This window comes from Tachyglossus aculeatus, chromosome 10 (genome assembly GCF_015852505.1).
Source record: "Tachyglossus aculeatus isolate mTacAcu1 chromosome 10, mTacAcu1.pri, whole genome shotgun sequence".
NCBI lineage: Eukaryota > Metazoa > Chordata > Mammalia > Monotremata > Tachyglossidae > Tachyglossus > Tachyglossus aculeatus.
This window is the reverse complement of record NC_052075.1, coordinates 40761667-40778622: the sequence shown is the minus strand read 5'-3', so window position 1 is coordinate 40778622 and position 16956 is coordinate 40761667. Positions and strand designations below refer to the sequence as shown.

Below are 16956 nucleotides of genomic sequence, written 5' to 3'. Positions count from 1 at the left end.
AATACTATTGATCGACTGAATCACTTCAACTCTGTTGCTCTGTACTGTCCAAGAGTATAGTACAGTGCTCTGCACACAATAAATGCTCAATAAATAGGATTGAGTGATTACTGTTCTGGAGACTTAAGACTATCTGACAATATACACTTAATTGTCCGTTCAGGTAGGCAGAAAGCAGTGAACCAATGAGATTTCCTATGCCTAAGTAACTGGGAGTTGAAATTGCATTTTTAAAAATGACTATTTCCATAGAGTGCATCCCTTGCACAATGTCCTTTTAGGGTGGATGGCTGAATGGTTTGCTGTTTCAGACCTCTTTTAGCAGAACACCACACTTTTTCAATTGTATTGGCCACTAAAGTGCCATGCCCTAAATGAGATCCAGTCTTTTAAACCATGAAACACCTAGGAAATAAAATTTCTATGGAACGTATTTAAATATTCTGGTCTGAATTTAATTTTGCATCACATGAGAGAGGTACAAACAGGAACAGTTTTTTTCTACCCTCATTCTAAGCCTTAAATTTTAATTAAGAACGTATAACTCAAAAGTGAGTACTACTAAGAAACTTCCCAGATATTATGGAATACAATACTAGTGTAAGAAGCACAGTAAATCAGAAAGGGCGAGTCATATAATTTTTATTGTTACAGGTCATTGAGAAGCAGCATGGCCTAATAGATAGAGCATGGGCCTGGGGGTCAGAAGGACCAATTGTCTATGTTACCTACTGCAAATCACTTCCTCAGTTACCTCGACTGTTAAATGGGGATTAAAACTGTGAGCCCTATGTGGAACATGGACTGTGTTCAACTTGATTTGCGTGGATCTACCCCAGTGCTTACTACAGTGCCTGGCACATAGCAAGTGCTTAAAAATTGCCATTAAAAAAAAAAGGTCACCAAACAGAATTCTTAGTGAAATGAAAGGCCGGATAACACCCCTTAAACCCAAGAACACTCCAGCTAAATGCAGATTCCTGCCTATGGCAGGAGATTGATGAAAACTAACACCAAGCTATTGTTCATTTTTATGGAAGGGTACTGGGAGGAAGAGATAAGATTAATTAAATTACTTGCTGATCTGACAATAGGATAAGACTCCTAAACTAATTAGCCTAGCATTGCCCTGCGAGAAGATAATTAGTGCATTAAATTAGAACACTAAGATTGGTAAGATGTTACTGCTTTTTCACATATCTTGAACACAAAAAAATCAATTGCCAAATGAATCTCCTACCTCTTCTTCATATACAAGAATATGAACATTGGATAATATTAAAGAGTAACACTAGTAGCAATGAAATTAAAGCCTAGAGAACAGTTGATTTACAATTCCCTTTGGCTCAGCATTTCCAGAAACAGCCAAGGTAGAATTATCCTGGTTAAAAGTTACCTCCCAATCAATCAATCATATTTATTGAACACTTACTGTGCACAAAGTACGCTAAGTGCTTGGGAGAGGACAATATAACAGAGTTGGTAAATATGTTCCCTGCCCAACCTATCAGGGGCCCCAAGGAAAGTTCTGGACATTTTTTCAGAGTCAAAAGCTCCCCATGTATCCTGCTCTCCCCAGCATCTCCTCCTCCTCTTCCAGGTTCCTGCTCTTTGGAATGGTGAAATGTGAAACAAAGCCCCATCCACCTCAGAGAATGGGGTGGAATGGGGACTCTTCACTCCTTTTTCTAACTCCAAGACAACCCACAGACCGCACCATGAGTCCAAGAACTGGGGACATAAGTCTTCCTGAGGTATAACCAAATCCCTTCTAATTATATTGCAGATTAAGGTAGAAACATTACCATAAGGTTAGCTCCATTCTGGAGGAAAGGACAGTAGGGTTTTGTTTGCCTTTGTATTTCTGTCTATTGTTATTATTACTTATTTATAGATGAGTGTGGATGTCCATGGCACTTTTCAAACAAATAAAATCAAAGTTTCCAGGGAATTTCCGGCTAACATGGATATACACAATGCACTTCTGTAAAGAAGAGTTCAATAGAGAAGAAGGGAGGAGGCAGTTGGAAGAAAAATCAATACTGGAAAACTATGTCAAAGAAATGCCTTCCAGACCGTTCAGAACAGATTTCAAGGATTAGCAGGAAAGCTATTCTAGGCAAAAGAAATGGGGTGATCTGGTTCTAAATAATTTGAACACAAAGCACACACATTGAACAGGAGGAGAAACATGCTTAGTTTTTTTCCTATTTCAAATACTTTAGGTTTCAGAGAATTTTGGATTAATTTTTTAAAGAAAAGTTTGCTCCAGACCATATTAAAGGGACAAAACTGTGACACAAAGAGCCAGTCTGACTGTCAGGAGCTGGAAAGGCTAAAGAAGAAGCAGTGTGGCTCAGTGGAAAGAGAATGGGCTTTGGAGTCAGAGGTCATGGGTTCAAATCTTGACTCCGCCAACTGTGAGCTATGTGACTTTGGGCAAGTCACTGAACTTCTCTGTGCCTCAGTTACCTCATCTGTAAAATGGGGATTAAAACTGTGAACCCCCTGTGGGACAACCTGATCACCCTGTAACCTCCCCAGTGCCTAGAACAGTGCTTTGCACATAGTAAACACTTAATAATAATAATAATAATAATGGCATTTACTAAGCACTTACTATGTGCAAAACACTGTTCTAAGCACTGAGGAGGTTACAAGGTGATCAGGTTGTCCCACGGGAGGCTCACAGTTTTAATCCCCATTTTACAGATGAAGTAACTGAGGCACAGAGAAGCTGACTTGCTCAAAGTCACACGGCTGGCAATTGGCAGAGCCTGGATTTGAATCTATGACCTCTGACTCCAAAGCCCATACTCTTTCCAATGAGCCACACTGCTTCTCTACTTAACAAATACCACTATTATTATTATTATTAAAGAAGGGATGAGATCCCTCCCTGCTTCCCAACCTCAGCTCCTCACACAGAATTAAGACGGGTGGGAGTGTGGGGCCACCAGGCCACCCTCTCCAATGCTGCATCCTGAGGTAGCTGCCTCTCTTGCTTCTTCCCTGAAGCCAGACTTACTCCCCACCATGCCACCCCTCTCCTGTGACCTGGATTTTTTTTTTATGGTGTTTGCTAAATACTCTATTCCAGCCACTGTACTAAGTGCTGAGGTAGATACAAGCTAATCAGGTTGGATACAGTCCACGACCCACATGGGGCTCATAGTCTTAGTTCCCATTTTACATGAGGTAATTGAGGCACAGAAAAGTGAAGTGACTTGCCCAAGGTGATATAGCAGACAAGTGGTGGAGCCAGGACTAGGACCCCACACTTAGAACAGTGCTTTGCACATAGTAAGCACTTAATAAATGCCATCATTATTATCATTCTAACTCCCAGGTTCCTGCTCTATCTACTAGACCGTGCTGCTGATTTGGCCCTTCCCACCAAAATACATTTCTTTAAAAAAACCCTTTCCCTTTGGCAGGCATATCCAATATTTTGGGCAAAAAATACTATTACTCAGCACTGAGCTTAATGGCTGCATGCACAACATTTTGTAAACACATGCTTTCTTTATAGCTATTTGTAGAATGGGTTACTGGAGTACCATTAGAGTTCTTGAAAAACCTCTACAAATGTTTTTAATGGGGACAGTTTTTTTAGGTGTGACCCATTAATTTGTATATTTTTTGGTTATTTGAAGGAGTTAGGTCCAGCAGTTGACAAATAATTTGCCATTTAATGAAACTGTTTTTTGCCTTTTCATTATTGCACAGATTTGGCCCCTCAACACTACATTTGAAAATGTAGCTTTACATGAATGTTGCCATCCAAAATAACATCTGGCCAGGCCAGTTTGGGCTGTATAAGGGGCTAGTCGAAAAGACGACTTGTGTTTTTGCAATTGATGGGAATGATTTTTTTCTGAGATTAAATGTTTTGAAATCTTTATGTGGGGTATTTTAACTAAACATCTTGAGTCGCATTTATTCAGTCTCTACTTCTGCAGTGAATTGTTCTAGCCAATAGTAAGGTAATACAAAAAAAGCATAAGGCAATCAATGCCCTTAAGGAGCTTACTATTTATTGGGGATGTATACCATGCAGTCCAATGTATATTCGACATCATCTCAGTATTCTGAAATGGCTCCACAAAAAGTGTCAGTGAAAGGGCACTACATGGAGTACAGTGCCCCAAAGAATATCAAGTGCTTAGTACAGTGATCTGCACACAGTAGGCGCTCAATAAATATGATTGAATGAATGGTGTCAAAACCAAAATTGAGAATAACAATATAAACATACCAGAAATAGTGATTAAAAACCAAAATAGTTAACAACAATATGTACAATATATATTGTAAATTCAAAATATCTATTTTGAATTTATAAAAATTCTGGGTATGTATGCAAATATTTAATGTACAAAGTGTTATCTTTACATCTCTTTCAGCGAAAAGGTACCTCACACCAACAAACTAGAGAGCTGTCATCAACTATGCTCCATATTCCACCCATTATCCAATGTAAAATTGAAATAGTTTTTAATCCCTCTATTCAAGTCCTTCAAAACTTAAGGGGGAGACAGGAGGTGTTAGAGCTAAATACAACTAAGTAACATTTAATCAGTCATATTTAATGAGTGCTTACAGTGTGCAGAGCACTATACTAAGCACTTTGGAGAGTACAATACAACAGGAAATACATATTCCTTGCCCACAATGAGATTAAGATCTAGCACATTATCTCAATATGATAGGGCTTTCAGAAATCCTGACATTAAGATTCAATATCGCTACCCCAAGGGAGTAGTAAATCAATTAACTTCTCTGAACCTCAGCTTCCGCAACTGTAACATGGGGATTCATTCATTCATTCATTCAATCGCATTTATTGAGCACTTACTGTGTGCAGAGCACTGGACTAAGCACTTGGAAAGTACAATCCCTACCCAACAAGGGGCTCACAGTCTAGAAGGGAGACAGACAACAAAACAAGTTCCGCTCTTTGTCTACTGGGGGGCCTTGGGCTAGTCCATTTCTGTACCTCAGTAGCCTCATCTATAAAATGAAGACTCTTGTGCAACCCTTGGGGGCCATGGACTACACTGTGCCCAACTCATGTCGCCTGAATGTTTCCCAGCGCTTAGTACAGTGCCTGGCACCCAGTGGGCGCTTTAACAGATGTCCTTGAAAAGATCCTTAGAACCCAGCATTCCCCCTCAGCCACCATCTCGCTGCACAACTCTCCCTTCCCGCCCTTCCTGTCCCCCAGCCACTTTCATTCACTCAATCGTATTTATTGAGTGCTGTGTACAGAGCACTGTACTAAGTGCTTCAGTACATCCAGCGCTTAGAACAGTGCTTGCACATAGTAAGCGCTTAACAAATGCCATTATTATTATTATTATTGTTAAGCCACGTGGCTTAGTTGAAAGAGCACAGATTTGGGAGTCAGAGTCATGGGTTCTAATCCTGACTCCACCACTTGTCTGCTGCATGACCTTGGGCAAGTCACTTCAACTCTCTGTGCCTCAGTTCCCTTATCTGCAAAATGGGGATTAAGACTCTGAGCCCCATATGGGACAACCTGTATCTATCCCAGTGCTTAGAACAATGCTTGGCAAATAGTAAGTGCTTAATAAATATCATCATCATTATTAAAGACATGAAGTGAAGATGAACCACATGAAAATGGACAAACACACATGGAAAATACGGAAAATTACAGGAGCAGAGAGAGCAGGCCATAACACCCCCACTCACCAAATTCCCAGTGATGAAACAGGACTGTGAGCCTCATGTGGGACAGGGACTGTGTCCATCTTGATTAACTTGTATCAACTCCAGTGCTTAGAACAGTGCTTGGCACATAGTAAGTGCTTAACAAACACCATAACTATTATATTATTAACCCCGGTGTTTAGTACAATGCCTGGCACATAGTACGTGCTTAACAAATACCATTAAAAAAGTATTCAAGAAGAGAGTTGTAATGGGGGATTACTCTACACTAAACCTTATCTTGAAAGTGGGGGCTTCCATCTCCATCATGAGTTTTCCCACTGGGGTGCATGTACCAAGTGAGGCCCTCTGTGGTCACAATTTATTCCACAAAAGTTGCAGTGGCTGAGAGACAGAGCAGCACCCACTTCCAACGGAAGGCAGCTTCAGTATACCTCAAGCATAGATATGAGGTATTTTCTGCTCTTCTTCATCAGTTACTCTCATTTCATAGAGACCAACGCTTCTGGTACTCAACCCCTCTCTCTTAGTCATCTATTTTGATTATGCTAATGCTACCAAGACTGGGGAAGGTGGTATAGGAATCCAGAAAGGTGAGTGACAGAATTTAAATTGAAGGCTTTTATACTGTTCCCGCAGAGAGAAAATATTTTTCCAGAAGAAACGCAGCAAGATTACAGGCTGGCTTTGTGAGAATCGGTTCTTTTTCCTAAAAATGATGCAAAATATAATTGATTTTTCATTTATGTATGCAAACAAAGGATATAGCGCAGGCTCTTTCCTCCAATGCTTTTGTTGAATTCTGCAGAAGTTAAGATTTCATTTAACAAATAATAAAGTATCTAACCTTTCTGGTAGCAAAGATAGCCTTCATGCCATAAATCACTGCACTGGTAAACCTCTGTGAAGTCAGGTAGAGTGAAACAATTTAAGACTCAAGAGGTGTAAATTTCCTCTATTCATCTTAATAAAGTGTTATCTCCAACAGTCAGTTGAACTATTTAAGTGCTTATATTTTTATTCCACTTTTATTCCCCCCTCAAAAAAACAAAACCTTTCAGCTCCAGCTTCTAAAGCTTAATTAAAATATATATCATCCATTGAGGTCTATCCTTACCTACTATATTAATGGAGCAAGGATGTGGGTTGGTTAATTGTCAGAATATCCTGCCCCTACATCAGAGATTTTTGGGCGATCAAGATTCAGCAACAAAAGGGTTGGCAAGACTGTATATTTGTCTTTTACATCATGGTTTCTAACAGATCCATAGTGTGCAGAATATGGACTCTGGGATAGTGGAATTTGGGTTTATTGGTGAGATGGAGATGGTTAAGTCCCCCAGAGAGGCTGGTTATATAAAAGGTTTCACAATCCCTAGTTCAAATTCAGCTCAAACCAACTGGCTTGCTCCTGCCACTCTAATGATAGATGCGTGTGTTTCTAGGAGCTGAGGGGCACCACACTGGATAATTAGCCTGCTTCTGCTCTGGTAATCAGTATGTGATTTACTGAATTGAAATAAAGGAAATCATTAGGTGGTGACTGGAAGCAAGAGGATCTCACACATATCGGGTTGCATATACAAAATGTATTGTACTCTCCCAAGTGCTTAGTACAGTGCTCTGCACACAGTAGGTGCTCAAAACATACCACTAATTGATTGTGTATGGCCAAGGCTTTATTTATGCAAGATGCTCTGATGGATTCCTCCATAGAAATACTTTGCTTGGATTTAACAGATTAGTCCACTTCTGAGTCAGACTAGTACATATCTGACTGTACCAAGGGAAACGACATCAGGCCTCTTGCCCCCAGGACTTCTGTATGTGAATGTTCCATGGGCACCTCAAGCTCAATGTGTACAAAACTGAATGCCACATCTTTCCTCCCAAATCCTTGGGCAAGTCAATTAACTTTTCTGTGCCTCGGTTTCCTCATCTGTAAAATGGAAAAATCAATACCTACTCGCTCTCCCCCAACCCAATGTAAGACCGGGTCTGTGTATGACCTGATTATCTTGTATCTACTCTAGCACTTAGTACAATGCTTGGCACATAGTAAGTGTTTAACAAATGCCACAATTATCATCATTATTCTCTCCACCTCTTTCTCAATACCCTTGTTTCTCAAGCCCATAATCTTGACATTTCAGCTGTGTGACTTTGGGCAAGTCACTTAACTTCTCTGTGCCCCAGTTACCTCATCTGTAAAATGGGGATTAAAACTGTGAGCCCCCCGTGGGACAACCTGATCACCTTGTAACCTCCACAGCACTTAGAACAGTGCTTAATAAATGCCATCATCATTATTATTATTGACATTTTACTTGACTCTTCCCTTTCAACTCCCATATTCAGTCTGTTGCTAAATTATGTTTAGGTTCTTCCTCCACAGTATTTCCAGGATCCACCCCTTTCTCTCAATCCAAATGGCTATCAAGCTGGTCCAGGCACTTGCATTATGTTGACTTGACTAACTTGACTACTGCATCAGCCTCCTCATTTTTTTTTAATGGCATTTATTAAGCGCTTACTATGTGCAAAGCATTCCTGTGTCATGTGTCTCCTCTTTAGTCTTTGCTTCACTCTGCTGCATGGATCATTTCTCTAAACTAGTTCCTCCTACTTAGACCATGAGCTCTGAGTGGGACAGGGACATTGACCTGACGATCTTCTAGCATGTAAACTCACCGTGGGCATTCACTCATTCATTCATTCCATTGTATTTATTGAGCACTTACTGTGTGCAGAACACTAGGGGAAGCAGCGTGGCTCAGTGGAAAAAGCATGGGCTTTGGAGTCAGAGGTCATGGGTTCAAATCCCATCTCTGCCACTTGTCAGATGTGTGACTTTGGGCCAGTCACTTAACTTCTCTGTGCCTCAGTTACCTCATCTGTAAAATGGGGATTAAGACTGGGAGCCCCATTTGGGCCAACATGACCACCTTGAAACCTCCCCAGTGCTTAGAACAGTGCTTTGCACATAGTAAACGCTTAATAAATGCCATTATTACTATTATTATTATTACTGTATTAAGTGCTTGGAAATTACAATTTGGCAACAGATAGAGACGATCCCTACAGTCTAGAAGACAAAGGGCTCATGGAACACATCTACCAACTCTGTTATACTGTACTCATCTGTTGCTTGGTCCAGTTCTTTGCACACAGTAAGTGCTCAATAAATATCACTTAATGATTGATGATCTATTACCTTCCCCAGCATTTAGAACAGTGCTTGGCAAATAGTAAGTGCTTAACAAACACCCTTAATAGAACACTCTGCACTCATCTTCCCACTCCTCAAAAACCTCCAATGGTTGCCCATTCCTCTCTGCTTCAAGCAGAAACTCCTGTTCATTGGTTTTAAGGTATTCAATTAGCTTCTTTCATTCCTACTTATCTACTGTTTTCCCACTACACCCCAGTTCACTCTCTTTGTTTCTCCCCAACTAGACTATTCACTTTACCTCATTTTTGTGTCTCCAGCTGCCTATCATTTGCTTATATTCTCCCTCCTGCCTGAAACTTCCTCCTCCTTCATATCTAGCAGAACATAGCTCACCCCATCTCCAAATCCTTCTGAATTCATAACTCCTTCAGGAGGCCTTCTCTGATTAATTTCTAATCTCCCCACTCTATATTCCCCAACTCCAGAGTCAGTACTTTCAGGCCACCTGGGCACTAAAGCACTAAGAACCCTCCATAGTATTAGTGTAAAGATCTTTCATACTCTATTACTTCCTCTTTCCTGAAATATATGTCAGTGTATGTCCCACTGCCCTTCTGCCTCAACTAGATTGCAAACTACTTGAATGAAGGCATGTCTGCTAATCTTAGTCTATTCTTCTGACTAGTACAATGGTTTATGCAAAGTAGGGGTTCAATAAATACTATAGATTAAAAAATGGGACAGGTAAAATCTGAGGCTGCAGCATACTTTCCCAATACTTAGTACATTTGTGACTATCAGACAATCCATCTCGCTCTACAAATTCAGGATGCAGCCCTAATGGTTCTCAGTAAGAAAGATGAAAGGACAGACCAGCTTTCATAGTAGAGGATCAATGCTCTGTGCAAAGAAAGCACGCAAATACCAGAAACTGGAAGAAAACAGCTACTTAGAAAGTACAGCTAGTAATTAAACTTGGAACAAATCAGGGTGATGTTTGGCTGAAAAGACTACTGGTCCGCTTTCCGTTATTCCCTAGCACCAGTTGGAAAAAGCATTTTAAACATGGGTGTTATCTTGGAACCTCCCAGGAGATGTTTTCATAAGAAATGAGGCAAAACATTTGTGGACAATAGGGACTTTGACTAACCTAAGCAAATGCCAGTAGTACAATCTATTATTACTGCTTGCAAAATTTAATAAAGTATAGTCTCTGTTGACTGACAGAGTGTGCTGGCAAGGGAACAGATATCCCATAGTGCATTATTAGGGAAATTGTTTTTATTGGACATGAGGAGTGACCATATCCAAGGAAAAGCCTGCAGCTCACTCATATTCCTAAGGCATTAGGAATGTGCCTTGTCTTGTACCGTCGAGTCGTCTCCGACCCATAGTGACACCACGGACACATCTCGTCCAGAATGCCCCACTCTCCATCTGCAACTTTTCCGGTAGTGTATCCCTAAAGTTTTCTTGGTAAAAATACATAAGTGGTTTACCATTGCCTCCCTCCAGGCAGCAAACCTGAGTCTCTGCCCTCAACTCCCTCCCGCGCCGCTGCTGCCCAGTATGTGTGAGTTTTGGCTTGTAACAGATTGCCTTCCACTCGCTAGCCACTGGCCAAGCTAGGAATGGAATGGGTAGGCCTCTGCTTCACTTTCCCTCCCATAGCCACAACTGGTAGACTACCAGGAACTCTCCAGGTGCAACCCTGAGAGGGGTTAGGAATATGAGTCACATATAATTCAGGATCCTATCCTTTCATATGAGTGAAGACACCAACTGGTCACCCAATCAGAAAATGCCACCTTGAAGAAAGAGAAATTGAACACACACACACACACACACCTGGAAGTGCAAAGTGCTTAGACAAACCTTTTCGGGTCAAAAAAAAAATTACTAGCGACTAATGCTATTACAAATTATTCTTGGATGTCTAAGATTCCAACAGTCTACATTATCTGGCCATGAAAAAAATACTCTAATATGGAGATCTAAGCTACATGTCCTTGGGCTCTTATCAAGATTAATAAAGCCATGTGATTCCTTTATTTGGGAATACACATTAACCTAACTTCTGGGACACCTTTATAAAGATTTGGGAGGTTCTGAATCTCAAAATCCTAGGGCACCTAATAACCACTTTAGACAAAAGTCACGTTGTTTTTATGGTATTCATGAAGCTAATCCAACTTTATGGACAGAGGTACTCATGTCAAATTGAGTCAGCCACAATCCAGTTGTGTACCCAGAGGTTTGCTTGCCCTAGATTTTTAGCACATTGCTTATTTCTTCAAATTATAAGTTCTTTCCTACACTAATGACTCATCAGAAGAGAAAGCATAGTACCAATTTCACTTGGTTCCTATAACATGGCACTATGCTGCAATCATTTAAGTCACAAATTTGTCTCACACCACTTCCACCAGCCACTACTTCCCTGCCCCCATCCAAAATCCCACTCCTACATTCATGCCAAATTATTCATTCACTCAATCGTATTTATTGAACACTACTGTGTGCAGAGCACTGTACTAAGCACTTGGGAAGTACAAGTTGGCAACATATAGAGACGGTCCCTACCCAACAACGGGCTCACAGTCTAGAAGGGGGAGACAGACAACAAAACAAAATATATTAACAAAATAAAATAAATAGAATAGTAAATATGTATGAGTAAAATAAATAGAGTATGCCCTGCCTGCCTCTCTACTGGCTCATTACACTGCATAACCCAGTGGGAATGAGGCAGGCAGAGATAATGGAGTAAGATTTGTGCTGGAACAACAGCTAGGATATAATCAATTATTTTGTACCAGTCTTCTCTAGGTCCTAAAGTTTCAGGACTGAATTAATATTTAAAGTAATATTTAGCGAAATATGGACACTTGGGTGAAAGGGATTGCCAAACTGTAGAACAGGACCCTAAAGAGAAAACAGCAAGATACAGAAAACTAATTTTAAGAAGGAAACTTTTAATAAGCTTAAGGTAGTCATATTCATAGGGAGGGAGAAAGCCCAAGAAAAGAGAGCTCCACAGAAGCTGGATTTTAAGAGCACCTTTATCACTTCTGCTAGTTTAAGACTCAGCTCTGCAAACACCAAAGTAGACAATAGGGCTGCCAGGGGGACTAAGAGCAACTGTGCATTAAAGGGTGAGGCCAAAAGGGTGGAACTCAGGCCAGCCTACTTAAAAAACAAAAACAAAAAACCTCTAAGCATTTTTGCATCCACTGCCGACACCCACCTGTGCTTAGTGGTATTCATCTTGGGTGGAAGGTGGCAAGGTGGGAGGGATAAAAAAGTTGCACCACAGGTTCAGAGCAAAACTTCCCTAAAGAACAGAAATAATAATAATAATAATGTTGGTATTTGTTAAGCGCTTATTATGCACCAAGCACTGTTCTAAGCGCTGGGGGGATACAAGGTACTCAAGGGTGTCCCACATGGGGCTCACAGTCTTAATCCCCATTTTACAGATGAGGGAACTGAGGCACAGAGAAGTTAAGTGGCTTGCCCAAAGTCACACAGCTGACAAGTTTGGCTCAGTGGAAAGAGCCTGGGCTTTGGAGTCAGAGGTCACAGGTTCAAATCCCTGCTCCGTCACTTGTCAGCTGCGTGACTCTGGGCAAGTCACTTAACTTCTCTGTGCCTCAGTTTCCCCATCTGTAAAATGGGGATTAAGACTGTGAGCCCCACTAGGGACAACCTTATTACCTTGTTCATTCATTCAATCATATTTATTGAGTGCTTACTGTGTGCAGAGCACTGTACTAAGCCTTTGGGAAGTACAAGTTGGCAACACATAGAGACGGTCCCTACCGAACAGCGGGCTCACAGTCTAGGAGGGGGAGACAGACAACAAAACAAAGCATATTAACAAAATAAAATAAATAGAATAGTAAATATGTACAAGTAAAATAGAGTAATAAATATGTACAGAGATATATACCGATATACAGGTGCTGTGGGGAGGGGAAGGAGGTAAGACGGGGGATGGGGAGGGGGAGGAGGGGAAGAGGAAAGAGGGTCTCAGTCTGGGAAGTCCTCCTGGAGGATGTGAGCTCTCAGTAATAATAATAATGATGGGATTTATTAAGCGCTTACTATGTGCAAAGCACTGTTCTAAGTGCTAGGGAGGTAACAAGGTGATCAGGTTATCCCATGTGGGGCTCACAGTCTTAACTCCCTTTTTACAGATGAGGTAACTGAGGCACAGAGAAATTAAGTGACTTGCCCATAGGGCTTTGAAGGGAGGAAGGTATATGTTTGTACATATTTATTATTCTATTTATTTTATTTGTACATATTTACTATTCCATTTCGTTAATATGTTTTGTTGTCTGTCTCCCCCTTCTAGACTGTGAGCCCGCTGTTGGGTAGGGACCGTCTCTAGATGTTGCCGACTTGGACTTCCCAAGTGCTTAGGACAGTGCTCTGCACACAGTAAGCGTTCAATAAATATGATTGAATGAATGAACTTGTACTTCCCAAGCGCTTAGTACAGTGCTCTGCACACAGTAAGCACTCAATAAATACGATTGAATGAATGATTGGATGGTCCCGTTCCCAGTATAAGGGGCCGGAGCACCCCCCCTGCCTTACCTCCTTCCCTTCCCCACAGCACCTGTATATATGTTTGTACATATTTCTTACTCTATTTATTTTACTTGTACATATCTATTCTATTTATTTTATTTTGTTAATATGTTTGGTTTTGTTCTCTGTCTCCCCCTTCTGACTGTGAGCCCACTGTTGGGTAGGGACTGTCTCTACATGTTGCCAACTTGTACTTCCCAAGCGCTTAGTACAGTGCTCTGCACACAGTAAGCGCTCAATAAATACGATTGATTGATTGATTGATTTTACTTGTACATATCTATTCTATTTATTTTATTTTGTTAATATGTTTGGTTTTGTTCTCTGTCTCCCCCTTCTAGACTGAGAGCCCACTGTTGGGTGGGGACCGTCTCTACATGTTGCCAATTTGGACTTCCCAAGCGCTTAGTACAGTGCTCTGCACACCGTAAGCGCTCAATAAATACGACTGATTGATTGATTGATTTTACTTGTACATATCTATTCTATTTTATTTTGTTAATATGTTTGGTTCTGTTCTGCGTCTCCCCCTTCTAGACTGTGAGCTCACTGCTGGGTAGGAACTGCCTCTACATGTTGCCAACTTGTACTTCCCAAGCGCTTATTACAGTGCTCTGCACACAGTAATTGCTCAATAAATACGATTGATTGATTGATTTTACTTGTACATATCTATTCTATTTATTTTATTTTGTTAATATGTTTGGTTTTGTTCTCCGTCTCCCCCTTCTAGACTGTGAGCCCACTGTTGGGTAGGGACCATCTCTACATGTTGCCAACTTGGACTTCCCAAGCACTTAGTACAGTGCTCTGCGCACAGTAAGCACTCAATAAATACGATTGATTTTACTTGTACATATCTATTCTATTTATTTTATTTTGTTAATATGTTTGGTTTTGTTCTCTGTCTCCCCCTTCTACACTGTGAGCCCACTGTTGGGTAGGGACCGTCTCTATATGTTGCCGACTTGGACTTCCCAAGCGCTTAGTACAGTACTCTGCACACCGTAAGCGCTCAATACATACGATTGATTGATTTTACTGGTACATATCTATTCTATTTATTTTATTTTAAGATGTTTGGTTCTGTTCTCCGTCTCCCCCTTCTAGACTGTGAGCCCACGGTTGGGTAGGGACCGTCTCTATATGTTGCCAACTTGTACTTCCCAAGCGCTTATTACAGTGCTCTGCACACAGTAAGCGCTCAATAAATACGATTGATTGATTTTCCTTGTACATATCTATCCTATTTATTTTATTTTGTTAATATGTTTGGTTTTGTTCTCCGTCTCCCCCTTCTAGACTGTGAGCCCACTGTTGGGTAGGGACCATCTCTACATGTTGCCAACTTGGACTTCCCAAGCACTTAGTACAGTGCTCTGCGCACAGTGAGCACTCAATAAATACGATTGATTGATTTTACTTGTACATATCTATTCTATTTATTTTATTTTGTTAATATGTTTGGTTTTGTTCTCTGTCTCCCCCTTCTACACTGTGAGCCCACTGTTGGGTAGGGACCGTCTCTATATGTTGCCGACTTGGACTTCCCAAGCGCTTAGTACAGTACTCTGCACACCGTAAGCGCTCAATACATACGATTGATTGATTTTACTGGTACATATCTATTCTATTTATTTTATTTTAATATGTTTGGTTCTGTTCTCCGTCTCCCCCTTCTAGACTGTGAGCCCACGGTTGGGTAGGGACCGTCTCTATATGTTGCCAACTTGTACTTCCCAAGCGCTTATTACAGTGCTCTGCACACAGTAAGCACTCAATAAATACGATTGATTGATTTTCCTTGTACATATCTATCCTATTTATTTTATTTTGTTAATATGTTTGGTTTTGTTCTCCGTCTCCCCCTTCTAGACTGTGAGCCCACTGTTGGGTAGGGACCATCTCTACATGTTGCCAACTTGGACTTCCCAAGCACTTAGTACAGTGCTCTGCGCACAGTGAGCACTCAATAAATACGATTGATTGATTTTACTTGTACATATCTATTCTATTTATTTTATTTTGTTAATATGTTTGGTTTTGTTCTCTGTCTCCCCCTTCTACACTGTGAGCCCACTGTTGGGTAGGGACCGTCTCTATATGTTGCCGACTTGGACTTCCCAAGCGCTTAGTACAGTACTCTGCACACCGTAAGCGCTCAATACATACGATTGATTGATTTTACTGGTACATATCTATTCTATTTATTTTATTTTAATATGTTTGGTTCTGTTCTCCGTCTCCCCCTTCTAGACTGTGAGCCCACGGTTGGGTAGGGACCGTCTCTATATGTTGCCAACTTGTACTTCCCAAGCGCTTATTACAGTGCTCTGCACACCGTAAGCGCTCAATACATACGATTGATTGATTTTACTGGTACATATCTATTCTATTTATTTTATTTTAAGATGTTTGGTTCTGTTCTCCGTCTCCCCCTTCTAGACTGTGAGCCCACGGTTGGGTAGGGACCGTCTCTATATGTTGCCAACTTGTACTTCCCAAGCGCTTATTACAGTGCTCTGCACACAGTAAGCGCTCAATAAATACGATTGATTGATTTTCCTTGTACATATCTATTCTATTTATTTTATTTTGTTAATATGTTTGGCTTTGTCCTCTGTCTCCCCCTTCCAGACTGTGAGCCAACTGTTGGGTAGGGACCGTCTCTATATGTTGCCAACTTGTACTTCCCAAGCGCTTAGTACAGTGCTCTGCGCACAACAGGCGCTCAATAAATACGATTGATTGATTCGGGACAGCGGATACCCACGGTTCGCTCTTCCACCATCCTCCTGCCTACTGATGACGTCACCGCGCCGCTTCGTTAGGAGGGGCCTTTAGAACGGAGGGGGGGCGCGGTGACGTCAGCGCGCTCGCCCGACGGCGCGGTGACGTCATAGTTGGCGGCGTTCCCGGAGCGGAGCCTGTGGCGCCCATTTTGAGCGGTTGTTCTGCGTGGTCCTGGGAAGGTAATAATAATAAAATAATAATAATAATGGTATTTGTTAAGCGCTTACTGTGTGCAAAGCACTGTTCTGATTTCTGGGGAGGATACAAGGTGATCAGGTTGTCCCATGTTCATTCATTCAGTCGTATTTATGGAGCACTTACTGTGTGCAGAGCACTGTACTAAGCGCTTGGGAAGTCCAAGTGGGCGACATCTAGAGACGGTCCCTACCTAATAATAATAATAATAGTTTTTGTTAAGCGCTTACATATGTGCAAAGCACTGTTCTAAGCGCTGGGGGGGATACAAGGTGATCAGGTTGCCCCAAGGGGGGCTCACAGTTTTAATCCCCTTTTAGACTGTGAGCCCACTGTTGGGTAGGGACCGTCTCTCTATGTGGCCACCTTGTACTTCCCAAGCGCTTAGTACAGTGCTCTGCACGCAGTACGCGCTCAATAAATGCGATTGATTGATTGATTAATCCCTATTTTACAGATGAGGGAACTGAGGCACAGAAAAGTTAAGTGACTTGCCCAAA

The 16956-nt window shown here is 41.3% G+C and overlaps 1 protein-coding gene, 1 long non-coding RNA gene and 1 other non-coding gene across 3 annotated transcripts in view; 1 reads left to right on the top strand and 2 right to left on the bottom strand.

The window, feature by feature from the left end:
* LOC119933646 overlaps positions 1-16264 on the bottom strand; it is a 62195-nt gene extending 45931 nt beyond the window's left edge. Inside the window, exons 1-2 of the long non-coding RNA XR_005452584.1 lie at positions 16242-16264; positions 12117-12203 (exon numbers count right to left, since the gene is read on the bottom strand). This is a non-coding gene — a long non-coding RNA (uncharacterized LOC119933646). The remainder of the gene's footprint in view (positions 1-12116; positions 12204-16241) is intronic.
* On the bottom strand, positions 10453-10590 carry LOC119933787. The gene has a single exon (XR_005452658.1). It is a non-coding gene; the product is annotated as a small nucleolar RNA SNORA7 (small nucleolar RNA).
* A 113-nt stretch (positions 16265-16377) lies between the features above and the next one.
* The window catches only part of POT1 (protection of telomeres 1), an 88299-nt gene continuing 87720 nt past the window's right edge, over positions 16378-16956 (top strand). The window contains exon 1 of the mRNA XM_038753017.1: positions 16378-16440. The gene's annotated coding sequence lies outside the window, so the exon portion shown is untranslated. The remainder of the gene's footprint in view (positions 16441-16956) is intronic.